We start from the raw sequence: 19,578 nt of genomic DNA, 5'->3' as shown, positions 1-19,578 counted from the left end.
CAAGGGTCATTTTTGTTTGAATACTCAAAATTACATTGGCTTCCACTAAAGGTGCAATGGTGAATGCCATTCCCTTGATGCCCGCTTGCATTATAAACTCCGTATGCTGAATTGTTTGAGGTACCTTTGGAAAAAGCACCCGCAACATTGAAGTTTTGTGTTGGAGTGATCGTCAAACTGCTCTTTTTACCACACGAGGTCTCTTGTGCTCAAAGAGTATCACTGTTCACCTGACAAAGACCTTAGCACTTTGAACACCACTTAGAGACATAATCGCCCTTTGGGCTTCTTATTGTCCCTCTCACTTGTCTTTAACTAGCTCTTCAATGACTATGTATCTATTGTAGGAGTGTCACATGCACTTTTTGTACTATGGTGTCAAGTAGAACGGGAGTGAAGAGATGATGCCGTGGAAGCATGATTTCTATTAATGTTAAAGCCTTCTTTTATTACAAGTTATGGTCTTAGGCCCATTTAGCAATTATGACACATGTATATAAAAGGTATAGCAACTAAATGCTCTCAAGCCATGTGTGTATCTAGGTGTGCACTTATGTGTACCCATACTAATAAAGGTGCTACGTGCGAGACTAAGTTTTGTAACCATTCATTCAATCCTAACATCTAATGTGTTCCTAGTAGTTATTTATGTGCATGTGTAAACTATTCTTGATAATATTTTATGTGATATTATGTACACATTACACTGCTACATTTTTCCTAACATTCCTCCCTTAGTGGATATGCGCACATGTCTAGAAAATCCATCCCGTGTCAACAAGTTGGGCTTTATCTTTCATGTTGATATAGCTGTAACATGCAGCGGAAGTATTCGTATTGGAGGATCCTGTCACACAAATACTCACACCGTCTTCTGTATCTTGAGTTTCGTGAGTTTAGCAATTCACTTTAAGACTTCAAACTTTAAAGAGATGTAGAGAGAGAGAGATGAGAACTGTACACCGTATGGGGTCCCGAATTACCCACTGAAGGGCCCCCTATCCCGTTACCGAGATAGTATTTGCTTTATTATCTTTAAAGAGACTGACGGTGTGACTGATGATAAGCCAAACGCAAGACCTCTGAAGACCAAGTGTTGGGCTGAATTGTACACTGTTGTAGAAGCGCCAAAGATGTCCAATCTCGAGCCTATGCACTCTTCCCAATGGAATGAGGGAGGGATGCAAAGCTGAGGCTGAGAGAGGGGCTGTTTGGAACTGTTCTAGACTCTAGACTGAGTATGAATGCTGTACATGCTTATGAATGCTGTGTTTTACCTTCACCAAGTGGTTGGAGCAAAACGATGAGATGATGAATGCTGAAAACTGTATGGATGCAAAAAATGCAAGGTGAATTGTTGGTTGAATGCTGAACTGATACGTTTTGCTGATGTAGAAGTGCTAAATGCTCATGCGTTTGAGGCGCCTAGGGTTGTAGGAGACAAACGCTGAGAGATGGTGGCTGAAACTGCAATCGCTTATGCTCCTGGTGCTGAAGATGCCAAGCGCTTGAATGCTTATGCTCAAATATGATGAATGAATGGCTGAATGTCATCATTTGGTTCCTTCACCAATCTTGACTAGTGTTTCACACACTGAGCGAAACCAAGGTGTGAACGGGAATCTTCCACAGAAGAAAGCTACAACATTTTACTGGCATGGTTTGGCTTGAAAGATGGCCATACAACATGAGCAGCATGGGATTTTATTCATCAAAGTGACTTATAATATTTATAAGCCGGTGTGTTCACATATCATTAATGATGGGCTGGATATATTATTGTTTTTGGGCTTGGACAGGTGGACAAAAGGAGGCACGTAGATGAAACTTGGGCGTTAAGCCAAGAAAAGCATAAAAGTTGATATTTTTGGGCAAAAACTTGGAGTACAAGCCAAGGAAGGCATAAAGTTGATATTTTTGGGCTAAAACTTGGAGTACAAGCCAAGGAAGGCATAAAGTTGATATTTTTGGGCTAAAACTTAGAGTACAGGCCAAGAAAAGCTAAAAGGTTGATATTTTTGGGCAAGCTCAGCTATTCTGGGCAAAAAGGAAAAAGTGTTGCAAATATAGCAACTCGACTTTATAAAAGGAAGGCTAGTCGACTTCTTCTAGTTTTGGGGCTGATTTGGCATGGAATTCGGGGCTGTTCTGGGCTCCGCACCGGGCTATTTTATGGACAATTTATGGGCTGTTTTATGGATACTTTATGGGCTGTTTTATGGACAGTCTACGGGTTGATTATGAGCTGATTATGGGACTGTTTGGAGACAGTTTATTGGATGGCTTTTTGGAACTATGTTTTGTCTTGGCTTTGGATAGATATCCGGGCAAGAGATTTGTGTTGATGCTTTGTGAAAAATTCGGTGCTGCATGCACCCGCACCTTGGTATCTTGTAAAAGCTTCTATGTGAATAAAGAAGTTACTACGGGAGGCGGGCCGTTCCGGCTCAGTGCGGTGTTATTGTATTATTTATGGTTCTTCTGCTGTGTTATCATGTTCTGTCTCTGATATTTAAAGTGTTGGTCTATTTCTATCGTTCCGGGTCCCTGCCCCTACTTGTGACAGTGGTATCATAGCATAGGCTTTCTCGGAAGCAAGAGGCTTCCTTCCAACAATGAGAAAGAAAAAAGATTAGAAGTGGGGACTACACTGACCAATGGTTTTGCTAGCTTATGAAGCAATCATGAGCATGAGCAATAGACAGCTTGGTCTAAGGATTTATGGATTCATAGATTTTATCCTCGGAATATGGAGTTAGTTTTATGTGCTCGTATGCAGCACTTTTTCCATATGGATTATTGTGAATTATAAATCAAGTTTATGAGCAAGCTATATGGAGTTATATCTCAAGATATCTTATGCGTATGCTGTGTTGAGGAGATATTTCTTTTGGCTTCATGACGAACCTGGCAAAGATAAAAGCTAAGTATACTTGGAGTTTTGCAAAGTTGCTGCTTTTTGCAATTTATTATAAGTGTTTTGGACACTTAACCCTTGTATGCATGTACAAGGAGAATTGTGTGTTGTTTGTATGCCTTGAATTGTTTCAAGTAAACATTATGGTTGAAAAGCTTGGTTTACATGGTTTTTCATACGGACATGACCAAGGACTATGGACTGAGGTTCTTGGTTCCTTTTTACGGGGATGGAGTATGTTTTTGGCTCCCTTTATTTAGGATGTAGTGGATTTCTGGAATTTATGGATATCTTATGGATTTCTTTTATCGATCGAAATGCCTGGAAAACTATTGGCGGCCGAAATGCTTGTAAAACTATTGGCGGCTGAAATACCTGGAAAACTATTGGCAAGCGAAATGCCTGGAAAACTACATGTCGCGGACATGCTTATGGAGAACTAGGATATTTATGCTTGTGACTTATTCTCATCTTATCTTCTACACTTGAGCCCACCTCTCCTTTCAGGTCTGTGATCAGGATACCACTACGGAGTGCACATGGTAGAGTGAACTTGAGCCCACCTCTCCTCCTAGGTGTGTGGTCGGAGTACCAACACGGGATTAGTCAACTTAACCCTAGGATTAGCCTCAAGTACATAACAATTGTCTTGAACACAAGTTGCAACCCACATTGTTTATGCTTTGTACAAAGGTTCAAGCTACTTATTATGCTAAGAGTTGGGTGTTGGACAAGAGTCAAGCCATGTCTAGAGACTAGGACAGTAGGAAAGATGCAAGGATGAATTTCTTAACTCGAGCAAAATACAAATCAAAGAATTGTGCACCTTGTAAAGGTGGACAACCGATGGGAAGTTGGGACAGCCAAAGAGTAAATCGATTCACACGAAAAATGTTCAAAACCTATCGTGGTCTTGTCGGCCAGGTGTACGTTGGGAAGAAAACACATCATATAAAGTACTTGAATATTTATTAAGGTCGTGGAAAATGTAGGGTTGCTCGACCAAATTATGTACAGCCTACTACCAACATATACTATAAAGGGCGCATGGGTTCATGAAGGGGCAATTTACAATAAGAGCTTTCGAGTGATGAAGTTCAAGAGAATGGTAGGGTGCACAACTGTCATGAGCTAGCATTGGATTAGCCCAAACACATCTCCAAATAGGTTATGTTACTTGAGGAGAAACATATTTTGGTATCACTCTTCTTCTGTTAACTTGAAGATCCCAAAGAAGCAGCATACCGAAGAGCGATGGAGTTGGAGTGTTTATGGGTTGATATTTTTGTTGTGGCGGTGAGAGAGCAAGGTTGCTTACTATGCCGAGGAGGATCGTCGGAAGGCTAAGGAGCCGTGATGGCCATCCTTAAACCAAGTCCAATAAGCTCCTTTAAGGTCAACTGATCAATACATGAGAAGATTTAATTTATTAGGTACGATAGTAAGATGAATTCAATTGCTTTACATTTCATGTTACATTAATTTGCAATATATTATTTCGTGGTATATATGTCAGGGAAAGATAAAATCACGTTTTCCATGTCACTTGATCTATGACGCTTATATAAGGTGGTAAGATTGGTCAAGGTGGAAAGGTATGTAAGTTATGGTATGAATCAGGTACGTAAGGTACACATTCAAGTACGGGTTGAGATTTTGAGGAAACTTTAAATTTGAAAAACAATTCATTTCTGAACAACACAATAATTACCAAAATGAGAGCTATTAATAAACAAAAGCATAAATAGGTTTCACGAAATGGAATCACTCAAACGTTCAATACCCATGACTCAAATGCCACGGGTTACATACACTAAAAGCAATCAATCAAAATTTAAAAGTTAAAAGACAGTTTACTATCTAGAGAGGCCAAAAAATAATAGTTCTAGTCACTAGTGTCACTATCACTGCACATCGCAGAGCGCTCAATGATATCCACTTCATAGCCATCAGATGATGAAGAAGATAAAAATTCAAGATCTCCATCTGTCAACATGTTTCCTTCGCTATCATACTCTCAGCTTTGGTTGTGCAATGGTGGTGCCCGCAGCGGCTGGCACAGCATCATCATCATCTCTCGCTGCAATGGCTGTATCAATGAGAGGAATGGCTACGTTCCCACTTTGCATAAGTCAGCTAAAATCGGTGATGGCTGTATCAATGAGAGGAATGGCTAAGGGCTAAGGTTCTACTGAGCCTACCACTGGACAGACCATAGCGCCTATCAACGCAAGTGTCAAGTATGACAGTCTATCAACGCAATAACCCAGAAGTCATTTATATAGTGACTACTGCTGCTAAGTTCGTCGAATCTTTGGATGACTTGCTGAAGGAGCATCATGACAAATATAAAAGCTCTCTCTCCTTAACACAATCCGGCACAGAGACTAAATCATCACGAAACAATGACCAGTTCGGAATATGGTACTACCTACCTTCCACCCTAACTTGACCATAGGAATGTACCTCTCCCAATGAAACGATTGCCTCGAGCCGTATGCAAAACCTCCAAAACTTGATCCCACCCTCTCCATCTGCCCATCGGATTGAGGATGATTTGAAAAACATAAGTTCGTTGAGTCTCCGGATGACCTGCTGGAGGAGTATCATGACAAATATAGGAGCTCCCTCTCCTAATCTCAGCACAATCCGGCACACAGACTAGACCATCACAGAACAACAATTGGTTCCGAATATGGTACTGATTGCGAAACTATGCATTGATGCTTTCTAAACCAATGTCCCCCAAACATCTATATTAATCGTTATAAACCACAATTAACATTAGATGAAAGGGTATTAACACATTTAAACACTTCCTAACAAATATACATTATATTAGGAAGTCTTGTCGAGTTATAAAAATAGAGGGTGAGACTGCAAATTCACCCTTCAAATACACTGGAGGATCGTCCATTTCAAAGGACAAAACATGACCCTTTCAATCTACATGGACGCATAATTTTGAATACATATCAATAACTCAGACACACGCCCGTCCCATATTTGACCAAGTCATGCCGCCTGGTTAACATGATACATGTGATCACTTGGTTGCATCTTCACTCCGAGTTTCTGCACAAGTTTAGCATTAAGGAAGCTGTGAGTGCTACGAGGGTCAAAAAGGATGTTATCACAAATAGCGGGAACCCGGTACGACAATATTAATAGACCAACACTTCAAATACCAAAAAGAGAGCATGATAACACAGCTGAAGAACCATAAACAATACAATAAAACCGCACTGGCCGGCCCCCCGTAGGAGCTTCTTTATAGATAGAGAAGCTTTTACAAGATACCAAGGTGTGGGTGCACACAACACTGGATTTTCCACAAAGCCTCGGCACAAATCTTGCACACGTAAACTATCTCGTGCCAAGATGCAAACACAACACCAAAGTCCATTTGATAAACTGTCTCAAAACAGTCCCATAATCAGCTCATAAACTGTCCATAAAACAGGCCGGTACGGAGCCCAAAACAGCTCCAAATTTCGTGCCAAATCAGCCCCAAAACAGAGCCATAAAATCAGCACCAGAAGAGCTCTCAAATCAGCCCAAAACAGTCCCAAAACAGCCCATAAAAGATTGGACCAGCCCTGTCAAGCTCCGGGAGAAAGCGACCAGCCATGTGGCTGCCCTGGAAGAAGTCGACCAGCACTATGGGAGGCCTCGAAGAAGTCGACCAGCCTAGTAGAAGTCATGGAGCAAGTCAGCGAGGTGAAATAGTCCCTGATATACTGTACGGCCAGCGCAAGAGAGAAGAGAGAGAGAGAGTGAACTGTAGTCGGCCAGCAGAGAGAAGCCTCCAAAAGGATACGCATGGCAAAAAGAGAGATAGCTAGCCCCTTTTAATAAAACCAATAGGCCAAATTGGCCTTGCTTTTCCCCTTTTTCCCAAAATAGCTGGACTTTGCCCAAAATATCAACTTTATACTTTCCTTGGCTTGTACTCCAAGTTTTGGCCCAAAAATATCAACTTTTATGCTTTTCCTGGCTTGGTGCCCAAGTTTCATCTAGGCGCCTTCTTTTGTCTACCTGTCCACGCCCAAAATAATAATATGACCAGCCCTTCATGTGAAAACACTGACTTACAAATTTAATAAGTCACTTTAATGATAAAATCTCATGGTGCTCATGTTGTATGGCCATCTTTCTGGCCAAACCATGCCAGTAAAGTGTCCTAGCTTTCTTTTGTGGAAAATCCCTGTTCACACCTTGGTTGCGCCCTGCGTCTGAAACGTTGATCAAGATTGGTGGAGGGACCAAATGGTGACATCCCCGCCATCTTATAAAGCAGTTGTCGGCAACTGTAGAATCGTGATACCACTGAAATATCCTTCAAGAATAGCAAATCCACTGTCTATCCATAATATTTCATAATCCATGCATTAAAGCCATAAATCCAGATACAGGCACAAGAGCCAACTGTATCAAGAAACAAACTGTATCCATTTCATGAGTCAACAACTCTAATAATAGCCAAACACAGACACAGGAGCCAACTATGTCGCAAATATCCATTAATCCATAACCAGACACAGGCACAAGAGCCAACTTTGTCCCAAATATCCATAAATTCATAAGCTGGATAATAACTAGACACAGGCAGTGAGGCACAAGAGCCAACTGTGTCTCAAAATATCCATAAATTCATAAGTAGCTGTAAGTACCTGCAAAAATAAAGAAGCAGCATACATAGCCACAAAACATCTTGCCATGCCATTGGACTGCATAAGGGCACCACCCCTACGATCCATACGCATGCCCAAGCCAAACATGCTTCACATGTCCATATGGTCCATTAGGGCAACGACCCTTCCATGAAACCATACATGCTCGCAGGGTTTCCGCTTCCACGAGGCTTCATATGTCAATATGGTTCACCAAGGCAACAACCCTTCCATGAAACCATACATGCTCGCCAGGGTTTCCACTTCCACGAGGCTTCATATGTCAATATGGTTCACCAGGGCAACGACCCTTCCATGAAACCATACATGCTCGCCAGGGTTTCCCCTTCCACGAGGCTTCATATGTCGATATGGTTCACCAGGGCAACGACCCTTCCATGAAACCATACATGCTCGCCAGGGTTTCCCCTTCCACGAGGCTTCATATGTCGATATGGTTCACCAGGGCAACGACCCTTCCATGAAACCATACATGCTCGCCAGGGTTTCCCCTTCCACGAGGCTTCATATGTCGATATGGTTCACCAGGGCAGCGACCCTTCCATGAAACCATACATGCTCGCCAGGGTTTCCCCTTCCACGAGGCTTCATATGTCGATATGGTTCACCAGGGCAGCGACCCTTCCATGAAACCATACATGCTCGCCAGGGTTTCCCCTTCCACGAGGCTTCATATGTCGATATGGTTCACCAGGGCAGCGACCCTTCCATGAAACCATACATGCTCGCCAGGGTTTCCCCTTACACGAGCCTTCACTCACCAGGGTCACCAACCCTTCCATGAGTCCATATATTCACTCACCAGAGTCACCAACTCTTCCATGAGTGTAGTATATCATAAGATAACAATAAATCACAGGGATAGAGATCTTGGTTCTCCATAAATATATCTTGGTTCATAGATAATTTTACAAGCATTTCGGCCGCCAAAGGAAATCCATAGAGATATCCAATAAATCCTCGATCCATAAGATATCCAATAAATCCACTGTAATCCAGAGTATACTCATAATCCAAAATCAGCCAGTCCATGATATTGATGAACAATTCATAGTTTTGTAACCGCATATGTGGAATATTCTAGCGTTCCATACCACCAGAATACTCCCCATATGAGATCCTTATGTAGGCGACAATTCTAGCATCCCATACTGCTAGAAGCCTCCAGTACACAAGACCAAAACCGTAAACCATTCATCAAAACCATAGAGAAGCCTTTTCCAAAATCCACTGCATCCTACTCCATCCAACTAAAAGGAGCCAAAGATAACCATATAGATGTGCCAAACCATCATATATGTATAAATCCTCGAACAGAGATATACCAGAAATATAATCCATAGTCCTCAGATATATTTGTATGAAAAACCATATAAACCAGGCTTTTCAACCATAATGTTTACCTGAAACAATTCAAGGCAAACAAACAACACACAATTCTCCTTGTACAAGCATACAAGGGTTAAGTGTCCAAAATCACTTCCAACAAATTTCAAAAAGCAGCAACTTTGCAAAACTAAAAGTATACTTAGCTTTTCTTTGCTAGGTTTGTCATGCAGCCAAAAGAAATATCTTGTCAGCATACGCATAAGATATCTTGAGAGATGGCTCCATATAGCTTGCCTGTAAGCTTGATTTATAATCCACAATAATCCATATGGAAGAAGTGCTGAACACGGGCACATAAAACCAACTTCATATTCCGAGGATAAAATCTGTGAATCCATAAATCCTTAGACCAAGCTGTCTACTGCTCATGCCCATGATTGCTCCCATAAGCTCAATAGCTAAACTGTTGGTCAATGTAGTCCCCACTTCTGATCTTTTCTCTTTCCCATTGTTGGAAGGAAGCCTCTTGCTTCCGAGAAAGCCTTTGCTCTTATACCACTATCACGAATAGCGGGAATCCGGTACGACAATAATAATAGACCAACACTTCAAATACCAAACATAGAGCATGACAACACAACGGAAGAACCATAAACAATACAATAAAACCGCACTGAGCCGGAACGGCCGGCCCCCCGTAGGAACTTCTTTATAGATAGAGAAGCTTTTACAAGATACCAAGGTGCGGGTGCACACAACACTGGATTTTCCACAAAGCCTCAGCACAAATCTTGCACACGCAAACTATCTTGTCCCAAGATACAAACACAGCACCAAAGTTCATTTGATAAACTGTCTCAAAACAGTCCCATAATCAGCTCATAAACTGTCCATAAAACAGGCCGGTACGGAGCCCAAAACAGCCCCAAATTTCGTGCCAAATAGGCCTCAAAACAACGCCATAAAATCAGCACCAGAAGAGCTCTCAAATCAGCCCAAAACAGTCCCAAAACAGCCCAGAAAAGATTGGACCAGCCCTGTCAAGCTCTGGGAGAAAGTGACCAGCCATGTGGCTGCCTTGGAAGAAGTCGACCAGCCTAGTAGAAGTCATGGAGCAAGTCAGCGAGGTGAAATAGTCCCAGATATACTGTACGGCCAGCGCAAGAGAGGAGAGAGAGTGAACTGTAGTCGGCCAGCAGAGAGAAGCCTCCAAAAGGATACGCATGGCAAAAAGAGAGAGAGCCAGTCCCTTTTAATAAAACCAATAGGCCGAATTTGCCTTGCTTTTCTCCTTTTTCCCAAAATAGTTGGACTTTGTCCATAATATCAACTTTATGCTTTCCTTGGCTTGTACTCCAAGTTTTGGCCCAAAAATATCAACTTTTATGCTTTTCTTGACTTGGTGCCCAAGTTTCATCTAGGCGCCTTCTTTTGTCTACTTGTCCATGTCCAAAATAATAATATGACCAGCCCTTCATGTGAAAACACTGACTTACAAATATAATAAGTCACTTTAATGATAAAATCTCATGGTGCTCATGCTGTATGGCCATCTTTCAGGCCAAACCATTCTAGTAAAGTGCTCTAGCTTTCTTTTGTGGAAAATCTCGGTTCACACCTTGGTTCTGCCTAGCGTCTGAAATGCTAATCAAGACTGGTGGAGGGACCAAATGGTGACAATATGTGTAGTCTCCCTAACAGTGACCCATGCAAACGTATCAAGTTGTTAGGATTGAAGACTGTCATGCTAAAAGCACATTCCATGAAAGCACTCTAACCTAACACAATAGTATCTATAGAAGAAATTTGAGGGTTATGTATTACTTCGGTCAAATCAACTGCCTTGCTCTTTGCCTTTGGACAACTCGCCTTGAATGGCCCTTCTAACTACAAGAGAAACACGGTACACTTGCCCTCCCTAACTTCATGAAGGATCTGTTGGTGCTTTTGATTCTTCTTTGGACTGGGTTCACTTGAAGATTGGGTTTGTTTCTGTGGAGCCTTCTCAGACCTAAACTTTCCTTTACACCTGGAAGCCTGCCTAGAGATTCCTGTGGTTTGTCGTTCTTCTGAGTCTTGGTCTCCTCATAAATCCTAGCATACTGTCACCAATTGGCCGACCATTTGGTCCATCTCCAGTTTTTGTGTCTCGTTTACTTGAGGCCAGGCCAGTGTCTCATGTGAAGAGGCCAGTATTTTTGCTTGACATGGACGGGAGCCAGATTGGTGCCACCCGTGTGTTAGCAGGAAGGTGTCATATGGACGGGAGCCAGATTGGTGCCACCCGTGTATGACCTGGACTGTGTTCTATCCATGGGATTGTCACACCATGGAAGAGCCAGTATTCGTGCCGTGTCTTGCCTATAGGACTGTCACTCCATAGGGAGGCTCGTGCCTGGAACTGTGTCTTACCTATGGGACTGTCACTCCATAGGAAGACCAGGATTTATGTTTTACGTCGTGCCATTTTTGTGCCCGACAGATATTTTGTACTTGTTCCATGAACGGGAGATATGTCCATGATATTGTTTGCACATGCACTCATGTTTTGCATGTTTTAAACTGTTTTTGCATGACTTGTATTTTTGTGTTTGCCTGCTTGACGTGTCACTTACTGAGCGGGGACGCCTGCTAGTGAGTCGTGAAGTTTGCTCTGTCTTCTGACGAGTTTTGGTGCATGTGAACAGATGGTAAGTGTATTGCACATGTTGGTTTAATAGTTTATTTTCTAACCTTTCATATTATAAGGTTATATGTTCACACTCACTTAAAAGTGGGCACCCACTTAGGGGCCAAGGTGGGGAGCCTCACTTATCTTGTGTGTGTGTGTGGGGGTGGGTGCATGGTCACCTATCCACACCACCTTGGAGCTGGCCGCCCACATGCAAACATGGGGAGCTAGGCAACTCAAATTGTTAACTCCCGCTCCAACCTTTACAAAAAGGGAGCCACCACCTCTATCGAAGCATCCCGGCGTTCATCTCCTTGGTTTTTCAGGCTGTGCCAATCTCATCCCCACAGTTGACGGCGGCGCCCTTTTTCCCAAAACAACTACTCCACTCGACTTGCTGCTGTGTCTTGGTGTCCCTCTCAAGTAGCTGCACACAGACACCATGGGTATTGGTCTTCCATCTGCCATCCACAAGTAAGTGAATTTTCAGATTTAAGTAAAGTACTTTGTGATAAATCTGATAAGGGATTCTCTCCACTGCAACACCCGTTCGGTGCCGGGTAGTCCAAGCTCTTGGAGAACCACGGTCCAAAGGTGCTGAGATCGGGAGAGCTAGGCATTAGTACGGGAGTGCCTGTTTGTGTGTGGTCCTGGAACACCAGTGGGGCGCTCTCCGCGGAGTCCAGTGAAGGCACAAGACCGTAGAGACTCGACCACACAAGTGGTCGTTCTACTTCGAACATCTACTTCGAGTCTTTTGCTTGGTACTGTATTCATTTGTACATGGACATCATCTGGTTCTTTGAACCCAGGGAGCATTGTATTTGTTAAATACTCCCAATAAATATATCATATATTGAGGGGGGGTCGGCCCGTTCCGGCCCCAGTGCTGGTGTCCATCTATTTCATTTCAATTTCAAGTTGTTATTAAGTTGTCCATTTCAAATTGTGATATTAAGTTGTGCTATTATGCGTGTGGGTGTCCAACGGAGTCTATTCCCACTTGACGGGATCGGTTTCATTGGTATCAGAGCACGGTTGTTTCCCTCTTCCTAGTGGGAAAACGAACTTGTGTATTGGACACCCCGCTTTTAGCACACTTAACACAATGGACAGCCAAGGCAACCCTTTGGAAGTGCCTAATTCGAGGGGCCCATCAAGTGCCTCGCGTGGTTCTGATGCTCGGCGAGGAAGGCACAAGCCCCTTGAAAGGGTTAATGATAGTGAATCAAAGGGTCAACTGTCTCGAGGAAAGACAGTCATGCTAGAAGAAGAGCCTGATGCAATGAGGGCTGAAATGGAACATATGAGAAAGCTTTTGCAGGCACAAGAGCAAGAGTTAAAATTTTTGCATGAAGATCCCCATGTGCAAAGTGCCATTGAAGCTAGGAAAGCCGATGCAATGGTAGATGTGACTTTTGAGTCCATGGCACGGGAAGTGGGCAAGAAGCCAAGGGAGTTGGCACTTGCCTACCTCCTCCGCAAAGGTTACATCAAAGAGGGGGACGACGGAGAGTTGAAATTCAGAAATCCACCTCGCTTGAAGCATGGAGATCCCGCATCTCAAAGGTTAAGGTCATTTATGCAAAAGGAAGAGGTGACAGTCACCTCTCGTCATGCATCTTCTCCACAAGGCACAAAGCTTGACAGGTATATGTATGCTAGTGCTCATGGAGGGCATGATGATCACATGCATTCACGACATGTATTCCATGGTAGGGATGACAGGTCTGCCACTAAAAGAGCTTTGCCTACTGAGTTGTCTCATGGAGAGACATTGCCTTATGCAGGAAAGTCACATGAAACTTCCATGATGGCCTATGGAGCCCATGCAAATAGGGCTGCCCCGTTGGATAAGGGGAAAAGAAAAAGAGAGGACCATGAGCCTCATGCCAGAAAGTTCAAGAAGAACAGGTTTGGCTTGACTCCTGAGCAAAGGGAGCAATATGCGAAAGACGGGAAATGTTTTGCATGTGGAAGCAAAGAGCACATGTTTCGGCAATGCCCCAAACGTAAGCAAGATGCAAGAGGACAAGCAGTCTAAGCTTGATAAGCATGCAGTTCCCGATATGCAGGGTAGTGTTGATCATGCCGGCAATGAGGGATATTCCATCCCTATTCCGTACTAATAAAGCAATAAAGAAGAATTTGGTAGCAGATGCATTGTTCAGGAGACCATATGTGGCTGCAGTTTCAGTGGTCTCTCATGGGGAATTATCTGCCTTGCGAAATTTATATCATTTGGATGTTGATTTTTGCTATATATGGACTGATTTGATGGCTGGTCACACTCATGCCTCTTAAGTTCAAAGAGGGCTATCTCATGAACAAAAATTGCCTGTGTGGTGAAGGACATTGAGACTTATGTGAGTGCATGTGTCACCTGCCAAAAGACGAAATTTGATAGGCAGAAGCCTCCAGGTTTGCTACAACCATTGCCTATTCCCTCGCAGCATGGGAAAACATTGCTATCAGCCTATCACCTGCAAACGGATGGTCAAAGTGAGGCTGCAAATTCAGCCGTATTGGATTTGTTCCAGTGTTATGTCACCCAAAACAGATTGTTTTTCACAAGGAGAGAAAGCTACCTGCAGGAAAGCTTTCCAGGAGATACCTTGTGAAGTTTAATTTATTTTTTATTTTTTTTTGCCTATTGATGCAAAGTGGGTAAATGAGCACTATTTTTGTTGACTACCCACAGTTGTTGCAGACATATCTTGAGGCTTTTCAGTTGAGGACAACTCTTTAGAAGCCCGGGGGGATGTCACCAATTGGCCGACCATTTGGTCCATCTCCATTTTTTGTGTCTCGTTCACTTGAGGCCAGGCCAGTGTCTCATGTGAAGAGGCCAATATTTTTGCTTGACATGGACGGGAGCCAGACTGGTGCCACCCGTGTGTTAGCAGGAAGGTGTCATATGGACGGGAGCCAGACTGGTGCCACCCGTGTATGACCTGGACTGTGTTCTATCCATGGGATTGTCACGCCATGGAAGAGCCAGTATTCGTGCCGTGTCTTGCCTATAGGACTGTCACTCCATAGGGAGGCTCGTGCCTGGAACTGTGTCTTACCTATGGGACTGTCACTCCATAGGAAGACCAGGATTTATGTTTTACGTCGTGCCATTTTTGTGCCCGACAGATATTTTGTACTTGTTCCATGAACGGAAGATATGTCCATGATATTGTTTGCACATGCACTCATGTTTTGCATGTTTTAAACTGTTTTTGCATGACTTGTATTTTTGTGTTTGCCTGCTTGACGTGTCACTTACTGAGCGGGGACGCCTGCCAGTGAGTCGTGAAGTTTGCTCTGTCTTCTGACGAGTTTTGGTGCATGTGAATAGGTGGTAAGTGTATTGCACATGTTGGTTTAATAGTTTATTTTCTAACCTTTCATATTATAAGGTTATATGTTCACACTCACTTAAAAGTGGGCACCCACTTAGGGGCCAAGGTGGGGAGCCTCACTTATCTTCTGTGTGTGTGGGGGTGGGTGCATGGTCACCTACCCACACCACCTTGGAGCTGGCTGCCCACATGCAAACATGGGGAGCCAGGCAACTCAAATTGTTAACTCCCCCTCCAACCTTTACAAAAAGGGAGCCACCACCTCTATCGAAGCATCCCGACGTTCATCTCCTTGGTTTTTCAGGCTGCGCCAACCTCATCCCCACAGCTGACGGCGGCGCCCTTTGTCCAGCAGGCTGACGGCTGCCTGTGCACTTCATCTATAGCAGCTGTGTGACCAACTTCGCAGGGCTGTCTTCTCTGCTCTACAGGCGACCATACAGGCTGCGCTTGTCCACTGCAGGCATCCCCTCTTCTTTCAGCAGCCAGGCGGCTCATTCTCGAAGTAGGAGCAAAAGTCTCTTCATAATCTATTCCCTTTTTCTGGGAGTAGCCTTTAGCCACAAGTCTTGCTTTGTACCTGTCAATAGTACCATCAGACTTTCTTTTGACTTTGTACACCCACTTTGTTCCAATTACATGCTTGCCTTTAGGCAATTCCACAAGATCCCATGTATTGTTCTTCATGATAGAAGAAATTTCAGCTTGCATAGCTTGCAACCAATGCTCATTCTCATGTGCTTCTTCATAAGAAGAAGGCTCTTCTGAATCAAAGAGACCACCCATTGCAAATACAGACTCCCCACGATTCAAAGCATGGCTGGAACTAGCCCTTGTTCTACCTGTGAGTGGAGCTGCAAGTTTGCTTTCTTGCAAAGTTTTCAGCAACCATCTTGGCACTGACTTGGTTGTGTCTATTGCTGTTTGCTCTTCCTTGACAAGATCTTCCACTTCTTCCATAGAAGGGGGCTGAATTGCTGGCTGGTCCACATGTTCTACATGTGGATTTTCTTGTGTAGGGGCTGGCTGATCTGAATCCCCCCTAATTGCAATGGGTAAAAGTCCATCAAACATGTCCTGTAAGCCTGTATCATTGCTTTTATACAAGCTGTACATGGGCTGTTCTGAATTTTCAGCAAATACCACATCTCTACTGACAAAAATCCTTCGTGTGGTTGGATTATAAAGACGGTATCCTTTGCTTTCATTGCTGTAGCCCACAAAAATGCATTTAATTGCTTTGTCATCTAGCTTTGTTCGGAGTTGTTCTGGCACATGTGCATATGCCAAACACCCAAATGTACGCATATAATCCACTGTTGGCTTTCGGCTATACCAAGCCTCAAATGGTGTTATGGTTTTCCTTTGGTTTTCAAAGCTTTTGTTGGACACCTGTTCAACACATGAGCTGCACACATTATAGCTTCCATCCAAAATTTGTGAGGCAACTTTTGTGCTTTCACCATGCATCTTGCCATCTCCATGAGAGATCTATTTTTCCTTTCAGCTAAACCATTCTGTTGCGGTGTATAAGGCACAATACATTGGTGTTTGATGCCCTTTTGAAGCATATAATCTTTGAATGCATTTGACATGTATTCTCCACCTCTATTTGAGCGGAGTGTTTGGACTTTACATGCACACATATTTTCAGCCATTGCTACAAAGTGTCGAAAGCATGTAAACACATCTGCTTTCGCTTTCAAAGGGTAAGCCCAAGCAAACCTGCAGTAGTCATCAATGAATGTGACAAAGTAAAGATGCCTCCCTATGGATGGTGTCCACATCGGACCACATACATCACTATGTATGAGCTGTAATTTACTTTCAGCTCTAACAGCTCCATCTTTGGGGTATGGTTTTCGTTGCATCTTTCCCAAAATACACCCGTCACATACATGTCTTGGTGGAGACTCAAGAGGCGGCATATTATCAACCATATGATGCTTCTGCAAAAGCATCAAACTTCAAAAATTTACATGCCCAAAACGAGCATGCCATAGCTTTGCATCATGCATAGTAGGAGTGTGGGCAGCCACTGTATTTGCATCATAAGTGCGCTTGTCATAGCTGTCCAGCTTATACAAGCCTTTGTATCGTGTTCCAGAAGTGACTATTTCATAACCCTTTGATGGGTCTTTTACCAAACACTTCCCATCTTCAAATTCAACCTTTAAACCTTGGTCGTTTATGGCTGAGATGGAGAGCAGATTTTTCTTTATCCCTGGAACATACAATACATTTTTCATACATATATTGGCACCATTGGCTGCAATAAGTATGACATGACCAATTCCCTTTACTGGATATGTGGTATGATCTGCACATGATACAGTGCGGCCATTTGAAGCATAAACCAAGTGCTGAAATACATCTTTGCATGAAGTGATGTGGCTCGAAGCACCACTATCAAAATACCATGATGCATGCTGTTTGTTAGATGCAATGCAAGACATATCAGTGTCTGAAGCACTTGGTGTGTCACTAGTGCATGTGACCAAAAAAGTGTACTCTTCTTGGATTACATTAGCTGATTGTTGTGCTTTGTCATCAGAAGAGTCTGCTACTGCATTGCCTGCTTCTTTCCTTTTCTCTTTTGCAATCCGCTTCCTACATTCACTGATGTAGTGTCCAGGCTTATGGCAGTAGTGACATTTGCCCTTCTTTTTGGGCTTGTTTGCATCCCCTTTGTCAGACTTTTCACCACTAGAAGAGGGCTGTCCATGACCAGCCTTGCTAGACTGTTGTCCCCCATGCCTAAAGCTCTTTGCTTTACCCTTATCCTTGGTTGTAAATGCCTTTTCTCCACCACGGTTGCTCGATAAGTTTGCTCTTGTTTGCTCTTCCTGCAAGAGTAAACCCACGAGCTCTTCAAAAGTGACGGGATCAGCACCTCCTCTCATTGAGAGGTTGAGAGAGGTGTGAAAACCCAAGTAGGAAGGCGGTAAAGAATGAAGAGTGTTGGTGACCATCTGTCTGTCTGGGATAACCTCATCAATGTTGAGCAATTGTTCCTGCAAATCTTTCACTTTGGTTAGATGATCTGCCATGGAGTCACCCTCATTCATAGAAAGAAGATCCAATTGCCTCTTTAAGTAGGCAACCCTTGCCTCGTTGCGTACCTGATACATTGCTTCCAATGTGTCCCATGCAAGCTTCGATGTCTTGTACGAACGAATGTGCGGAATAATAGTCCTTTTCACTGAAAGGGCTATCAATGACATGGCCTGTGCATCTCTAGAGTCCCATCTCTTTTGCTCTTGTGTGGGAGCAGGATCTACATTAGGAGCTCTTTGAGCACCTCCCCTTTGAGGCGTGGCTGGCTGTATGGTAAGTGGGCGTGTGTCATCACCACACACGATGCCCCAAAGCCCTTTGGCTACCAGCAAATTACGGATCATGAAACTCCAGAGGGAGTAGTTAGATCCATCCAGCTTGTCCTCCTGGGTGAGCACACCAAATACATCCGTAGCATTGTGTGCCATGTCAACAAAATATATCTGCAAGCAAACCAAGCACCAATGTGCACTGCCAGGCAACCAAATGTCCTGTGCAAATGTATGCCTGCAAACCAAAGCAAGTGTAAACCTGCACCAAATTGTCCAATTACACACAACGTGTATACATACGCGACAAATCGCAGCTGTAATGCCCAATTACATGCTCCAATCTGAAAATCCCCCATTTTTATGCACTCCAATCGCTTAAATGTGCATCTACTTGGCCAATTTTCACAAAAGCCCCAAATTTCTGCAATTTTCCTGTGAATTTGACTTGCACAGAAGTGTCTGCTAAATCTGCATATGACCTGCACTGGAATGACTGCAAATTTTGTATTTGTGTTTGACCAAAAATTTGTACAGAAAATACCTTTGGCAGCACTTGTGAGGAAGCAGGTGCTTGGCGGTGAGCAAGAGGTAACTGGCCAGCACGTTGTTGCCAAGTCGTGCAGAACAAATGTTGGAGGGAGTTGTTGCAGCTGGAGAATCAACGTTGTTGGCCAAGTCGTTGCAGCTGGAGAACACACGGAGCTGCAGGCTGGTGTATGCACGTGGCAGCTGGCGGAGGCGTGCAGAGCTGCAGGTGTCGTGAGATCTGCAGAACTGTAGTAGACGGGTGCACACAGGTGGCGAGGCAGGCGCCAGGTGTCAGGCCAGGCAAGCGTAGGGCGGGAGCGAACGGACGGCCATAACGGAACTTCGAAGATGGGTGCAACAGAGCGGAGAGGCGACGCCAGACGTGGTCGGTCGGAACGGCGAGCGAGCGAGTCGGCGTTGGGCGACGGCGACGGCGGGTCGAGACGGAGCAGAGACGGCCTGAACGGAGACGCTGAACGGCAGGAGCGACAGGAGTCGTCGGCCGGAACAGAGCGGCGAATCGAAACGACGGTCGGCCGGCGGCTACTGTGACGGAGCGCAGGGCGGCGACGGAACTGGGCGCCGGCTGGAGATGGAAGAGCCGCCCGCGAGCTGGGCGGCGGCGGTGGTGGGCTCCCCACTAGTGGCGCCCATCTCGGGTGGCCGGACGGTGGAGCAACGACGGAATCGACGAACGGACTACGACGGAAGAACACAACGTCGACTGAAAAACGCAGGCGACGGACGGAACGTCAGTTTT

The 19,578-nt window shown here is 44.2% G+C and overlaps 1 protein-coding gene across 4 annotated transcripts in view; it reads left to right on the top strand.

The window, feature by feature from the left end:
- The window catches only part of LOC147638614 (uncharacterized), a 50,509-nt gene that overhangs the window by 1,123 nt on the left and 29,808 nt on the right, over positions 1 to 19,578 (top strand). The window lies entirely within an intron of this gene.

Source organism: Cibotium barometz, chromosome 5 (genome assembly GCF_041138505.1).
Source record: "Cibotium barometz isolate CiBa-2024 chromosome 5, ASM4113850v1, whole genome shotgun sequence".
In the NCBI taxonomy this organism is placed as follows: Eukaryota; Viridiplantae; Streptophyta; class Polypodiopsida; order Cyatheales; family Cibotiaceae; genus Cibotium; species Cibotium barometz.
Note: the sequence above shows the minus strand (reverse complement) of the source record. Positions and strands in the feature narration are given on the sequence as shown.